The sequence below is a fragment of the Hipposideros armiger genome, unplaced genomic scaffold, assembly GCF_001890085.2.
Source record: "Hipposideros armiger isolate ML-2016 unplaced genomic scaffold, ASM189008v1 scaffold_105, whole genome shotgun sequence".
NCBI lineage: Eukaryota > Metazoa > Chordata > Mammalia > Chiroptera > Hipposideridae > Hipposideros > Hipposideros armiger.
In genome coordinates, this window is record NW_017731455.1 from 2,122,733 (window position 1) to 2,129,916 (window position 7,184).

Below are 7,184 nucleotides of genomic sequence, written 5' to 3' on the forward strand. Positions count from 1 at the left end.
TCAGGGGCCGAATGGCAGCTGAATCTGCTGGGAGAAGAAAACGCAGCAACGTGCCTGCACACCCACGTTATTAAGGCAGAAAAGCCACACCATGGCTGCGCGGAGCCCCATGCTCAGGTTGGAAGTGTTCGGAGATGCTGGCGGCAAGATTCACACTAACCGAAACCCTGCAGGCAGGACCCACTGTGCCTGCAGCTGTAGGGGCCTGTGTGGACCCTGGGGGTGCACAGGCCTCCGCAGTCCAGAAGGCAGGCCTCCCTGGCTCCTCCAGCGAGCTTGGCCCCCAGGCTGAAGGTCAGGGCGGAATAAGGAAACCCTTCACCATTGGCTCCCTGGCCAGAAGCAGCCTAGAGGACAGGGCGGTGAAAACCAGGAGCAGAACTGGCGACATGGGCTGGTTTCCTGGTCCCAGAGCAGTGGCGGGCCGGGTGGCCGCTGGGCCCAACCCTCCGCCTGTGCAAACCCTCCTCCGTGCTTCCAAGAGAGAAGAAACCCTCCTCCTCTTCCTCCTCCTCCCCTTCTTCCTGCTGCTCTCCCTCCTGCGTCCTCCCTCACGCGGTATCCCCACATTCCCACATTCTGAGCCCATTCTGCAGGACCGGCTGAGCCCCGCTCTACACCTCCTTCTCACCCACTCATTGTTCCCTAGGGCACCACCACCGCCCTATCGGCAGCCCACTGGAAGCCAACAGCCAGTAGGCACACGGACCCAGTGGGTGTGCCGAGCTCCCGTGAGTGCAGAATCCAGCTAGACCCTGGGGACAGAGGGACAGGGACAAATATGCCCAAGACAGGTTCTCCTTCCCAGGAAACTCACCGCCTAGGGAGGAGGCCATAGGTACACACAGGCTCCTCCGCAGGCCAACCGGACTGCACACACTGGGGCCAGCTCAGGGAGACCCCGTGATATTCATCTCAGCAGCCCAAAGCCCCTAGGCCCACTCCCCACTCCCCAAGGTCACGCCTGCAGTGGCGAGGCCAGAGCTGGTCTGTGAGATGCCCAAGAAAACTGCAGCCACATTTGAGGAGGGGTACACTTCCAGCATTTCCTGAGACACCCCAGATCTCTCCCACTCTCAGCTCCTTTGAAACCGGGCACCTGCAAATCCAGGCCACCCGGGAGAGTGCAGGCGCCCTCTAGCGGGTGGAAGGACCCTTTGTCTTAGTCTCCAGGTGGAGCCTCCGGCTTTAGGATCGTCTTCCCTGAACCCTGGGAGGACCTTAGTTCCCAGAGAGGCGCTGCCCAGGGCAAAGCTGCGAAGCACAGGACGCCTCCTTTCCAGCCCCAGCATCCATCCCTCCCTTTGGCCCTCCTACGCGTTTCCCCATTTCCCCGTAGACGCCAGACAGTTCTATGTCCTCCCTACCGCCCTTCCCAGCTTGCTCTGTGGATCTCAGCTTTACTAAAGCGCAGATTTTACACTGTGAACAAGACTTGCTGGGGTAGCCTTATCAGGAGGAAGTCAGTTTGCAGCTGGCACAGTGTTAGGAGTGACGCTCAGCATGAGTCAGGCTTACAGGGGCGTTTCTGGGTGGCGTGGGAGGCACCCGCTCTCCCCTTCTGCGAGGCAAGCTGAACTACAGGGCTCCTGAAACCATTAGCACCCCACTTTTCAGGTAGACCATAAAGGGGAGTAAGAGGGACTGAGAGCTGGCTGCTTCAGCGGTAGCACTGAGGGCCGAGTGGGCTTAGAATCCCCGGGCACAGAGCAAAGGAGAAAGGCGCTGGCCTGCCCTGGCCCCATCCCCCTCTGCAGCCACTGCAAGCATCCCTAAGCGCACCTCAGACAGCAGGCGGCCGGGGGCTGCCTCAGTACCTTTGGCACCGTATTTCCGACAGCATCAAATCTTTATGCTTGTTTTGCCAAAGGGAGGCCACCCAGAAAATCCTTTTTTAGGGACGCAACAATTAAGCATAGTCCCTGCCCTCAAGGAGTTCTGAGTCCATTAATCGAATGACAAATCAATGGTCCACGCCACACTGTCCCTGCTGTGCCCACAGTGCTGGCTGCTCAATCATGTCACTTTTTAGCTCTCAGGCTGCACTAGGGCTTGGAACCCCATCCCCACAGCACTCCAGGAGGCAGTGATCCCACTGCCACCCCACTCTAACCCATTGGAGTTGGTATTCAATGTGACACTTTGTGATAGAGAAGGCCTGCCCATCAGGCTCCAGAGCACCCATAAATCCACCCCCTCCCCCACCTGCCTGACCTTGTCCCAGACACCACCATCTCTCTCTGCGCTGTGGTTCCATTTCTTCCTCTCCCCCAGACCACTGTGCACAGATCAGCAACAATACCCTCCAAGAGGCCGAGACCTTGACGAGGCCCCTTCTGGGGTCCCCTGCCTTGTGTACTGACACCCTCAGCCCCGTCTCTGGGTTCCAGCCTGCCTTCAGCTTCCCTACCATCCAGTCTCCTCCCTGTCATGAGGCAATACTCCTGCTGTTCCCCCTGCTGGAATGCCCCCCTCCGAGGCCCGCGTTCNGTTGAGCTGTTGTTCAGCATCTTAGCTGTAGAGGGCAGTGTCACTGGCCCTCATATGTGAGATCCGAACCGGGGCCCTCTGGCATCCCAAGCCAGCTCTTAACCAATGCACCACTCGGCCGGCCCAAGCTAGGAAGTTTTGAAAAATTTAATTTTTAAATAAAATAAAACTTCAGGTTTATTACCTTTAAGTAAAAGCTGGGTCAGATAAGGTGATGCAAATGCCAGCTAGCCACAGAGCATGAACTGCTTGGTTTTTGCTATTTTACTCAGAGGAAAGGCCTCAGGGAGAGCCAAATGAGGCCTGGATTCCATCACATGCTGCCCAAGAGAGGACACCTACGTTGGGCCCTGGGCAAGTCACATGCCCTACCAGGGCCTCGGTGGATCTATCTGCAAACTGGGATTTGGATGCTCCCCAAGGCGCTGGCATCCTGCCAGTGCATAAATCTCCTCTGTTGGGTGACGTAATTCACCACAGCCACTGGCCCAAAGGGTCTGAGGCTTGTGTAAATCCTGATCACCTGCCCTCTGCCTGGGACCCATAAGTCACCACACAGAGAGATGAGAGGTCTTTTCTGCTCTAACCCAGGCCACTCATCACCGGCAAGCAGAGCCAAGTTCTGTCCATTTGGCAGAGGAGCCTGGCACATGGTGACAGCATGTGTCACCCCCGAGTTTACAATGAAATACAGAGCGTGCTGGTACTGACCCTCCATCATCAATCTGCCCTACTCAGGGATGGCCATTGAGTCCTTTCTGATCTCCCCCAAACTCACAGGCTTCTCCTCCTCTCCACGCCCCACTGACCCTGCCTTGACACTCTGTACAGCCTCAGCCCATGACATATTTTCACTCATATATGCTGGGTTCATTTATTCAGCAAATATTTATGAAGCACCTACCAGGTGCAGACACAGTATGAAGATCTGGGGATACAGGACAAACAAGACAGACATGTGGGCCCACCAGGAGCCCACAATCTGGTAAAGCAACAGCACCGCAGCCTATTTCAACTTATAACTTGTAATAAGTGCTATGAAAAAAGTTAAAAACAGAGTGACATGAGAGAGACTGATGAGGGACCTAATTTTGATTAGATCAGGGTCAAGGGTGGGAGGCTGTTCCGGGAAGGCCTCTTGGGAATGAATATTGGAGATGAGACTTTGGGGTGATCAGGGAGACAGGGAGAAGGTGCGGCATGGTGACAGCTGAGGCTGGGATGGCAGGAGGGTGGGGGCCAGACCACGCCGGGCCTGGTGAGACATGCTAATGGTTTGGGATTTAATTCTAGGTACAATTTTGAATGCCATTTATTAAGGGTCTGTATTAGTTTCCTAGGATGGCCATAATGAAGTGCCACAAACTGAGTGGCTTCAAAACAACATAAACATATTCTCCCTCAGTTCTACACAGTTAAATCCATAACGAGGTGTTGGCAGGGCCGTGCTCCCTCTGAAGACTCCAAGGAAGAAAGCTCCCACGTTCCCTCCTAGCTCCTGGCGGCTGCTGGCAATCCTTGCTGTGTCCACCACCACCCCCTACCATGTACCTCTGTCTCCACGTGGCCTGCTTCTGTCTGTGTGTCTCCCTGTGTCCTCTCCTCTTCTTTTAAGGACACCTCCTGTGTTTCCAGGGCATCTGAGGGACCCCTGGCTGCGCGTGTGGGTGAGCTGTTGTCGCTGCAGTTTTCACATCAGTCTGCTCCATCAGCCCACCAGACCTTCGAGGGAGAGGCAGAGGCCATGCCTAACTTCTCAGCTTGGGCAGAGAGCTGGCACTGAACAATGGGAGGGAGCAGGACGCAAGTGCTGGGTCCTCAGGAAAAACCCCAAGTCAAGCGGTGGGCAACAGAAGGGGGCAGCAAGATGAAACCAGAGTGCAGGCATCAAAAAGAATTCTGTGTTCACTCTGGAAGGCTTCTTGGAGGCAGCATCAGGGGACTGGGTTTGAGCAGGTGACACTTTCTATTTGCTCCTTGCCGGCTCTTTGGCAAGTAGCATTGATACAATGTTGTAACCTTGAGAGGAGCTTATGGCCATTGGAGAGCAGTGGCTTCTGGGAATTGGCCAAAGGGGGAAGAGAATAATCGCCCATAGACATAGATGTACATGCATGTGTACGTGCACATGCATGCAAGCACACACATGTTACCCAGCAGGCTGCCTTTTGATTCTGTGCTTTAAGAATACTGGCACTACAAAAACTGAACCTGAATCAGCTCAAGCCTCCAGATCCAAGTTCCAGCTGACAGGAAGGGCAGGGGACAGAGGAAAGTGTTACACAGAATCCTGAGGGTGCCGGAGCAAGAGCCTGGGGTGGAAAACCACAGAACATCTGACCAGGTTTTTAGACAAATAACATTGCAAGGGAGAAAAAAGAGGAAGAGAAAAACTACAGTTCAAAAGAAACTTTAAAGACTTAACCACTTGATCCTGACTCAAAACAACTGTTAAAAAAAAAAAATTGAGGAACTTAAACATTGAACATCGACTGGAATGACGGCTGATGTGTTTAGGTGTGATAATGGTGTTGTGATTATGTTTTTTCAAAAAGAGTCGTTGTTCTTTAGAGCTGCCTGCTGAAATGTCCCTGGATGAAATGCTACAATGTCAGGGGCTTGCTTTGAAAGCATTCAAAGGTAGGGCGTGGAGAGAGCTGAAACAAAACTGGCCCTGAGTTGACATTTGTGGAAGCTGGATGATGAATGCATGGGGTTTTGTTACACTATTCTCTCCACTTTTGTAGGTGTTTGAAATTTTCCATGATGAACAGAAATAAAAATTAAAAAAAAAAAAAAAAGACGCCTGGCCAGCAGACTCCCAGCTCTGCCAGACCAGCTAGGGCCCTCTGGCCCAGCCAGCTCCTGGCTGTCCCCGAGCCACAGTCTCCTCTNCTCTCTCTCTCTCTCTCTCTCTCTCTCTCTCTCTCTCTCTCTCTCTCTCTCTCTCAGAGACGTGTGGCATCAATTACCCAAAGACACAGAGCAAATGTTTATGAAAAGAACTTGAGCCAGAAATTAGCATCAAGAATAGGCGATATGGGAGAGAATCCAGACACCCTTAATCCAGCGAGTCTGGCTGTGAGCCAGAATCACCTGGTGTCGCGTGGGAAACCTGACTTCAGCAAGAATTCCATGAAATTAAGTAGTTAATTCTGTACTCCATGGAAACCATTTCCTGGAAGAAGATGCTAAGGCCCAGAGAGAGCGCGCTCTCTAGTTAGTTAGTTAGTTAGTTAGTTAGTTAGTTAGTTAGTTAGTTATAACTGATAAGCCACCTACCTCCAAAGTAACAAGTTCACGACTAGAACCTCATGCCTGGCTGGCTCAGGTTCCTTCTTCTAGAAACCAGCCTGTTGCCTCTCCTCCATGCTGTCTACTCCTGGCAAGGGAGAAGTTTTATCTACTTTCTACTCTTTGTAACCAATTCATTCCCCAAAATTATCCAGCAGGTCAATAGGGTTGGGGGAGAGATAGAAGAGCCTGTGCACAGGTGTGACTGCCATGAGCAAGAAGTGACATAAATACACAGTCAGCATTCATGTGTCCCACCTGTGCACGCGTGTTTGGAGCAATTAGCTAAAGATAATCCAAAATGCCTCATCTGACCAGTAATGACTTACTCAGTTAGACCCATGCATGCAGGCCCTGCCTGTGGACTGTAGAAGGACTCGGAATTTTATTCCAAGTGCAACAGAAAGCCATTGACGGTTTTAAGGAGGGAACTGATATGATTTGAGAGGTTTCCATCTTAAAAGCATCGTCCCTTTTGAAGCTGCTTTGTGAAGCGTGGACTATATGGGAGACAAAGGTGGCAGCAGGGACCAGTAAAAAGGCTTCTTTCAGGAGCCGGGTGGTGGTAGGGCCTGTGCTGAGGTGGTGGCCATGACATGGAGAGCTGAGGGCAGTCAGATGCATTGTGGAGACAAAGCCCAGGCTCCTGCAGATGGATCTCATGTGGAGAGGAGGAGAGGAGAGACTTAAGGAGGACTGCCAGGTTTCTCACCTGAGCAGGTGGGTGGGGATGGGCTCCAGGGTCCTCTTGGCTCTGAGATGTGACAGTTCTGTAAGTGAGGGAGACTACAATGACGCAGTGGGTGGGGTAAGTCACAAAAAGGACCATCTAGGTTGCAGGGACTCATGCCATCCCTGGCTGTTCACTGCCTCAGCCGACCTTAGTTAGGCACCAACTGTGTGCCCAGCACAAAGCCAGGATTTTAGGCCCCACCTGGATGGGGGGAGGGGCAGCCTAATGAGAAATCGGGAGAGATGAATGAGGCCCCAGGCCTCCTCTGCCCACGCGGCTCTGTGCTCCCTCCATCCCCGTCCATCCCAGGTTCCCAGACATTAAAGAATCAAAAGGGCAGTGGAGGCAAAGGCTGCAAAAGGACAGGGCTGACGTATCGGCATAGGCTATGTTGGTGGAAAAGCTAGGAAGTTTTTTTTTTGTTTGTTTTGTTTTGTTTTGTTTTAAGATTTTTATTGGGGAATTGGGGGATGGGAACAGCACTGGGGAATTGGGGGAAAGGGAACAGACAAGTTGCTGTCGTTTTGTTCTTCAGTCGAGTTGCGGAGGACATTGCTTCACTGGCCCAAGTTGGCACCATCATTGCGCTCTTCCCGGGAGAGGCAGATCAGTCGCTGGCTTCTGGACAGCTGCTCACTGCGGCTTCTGGCTGCTCACGCTAGCTGCT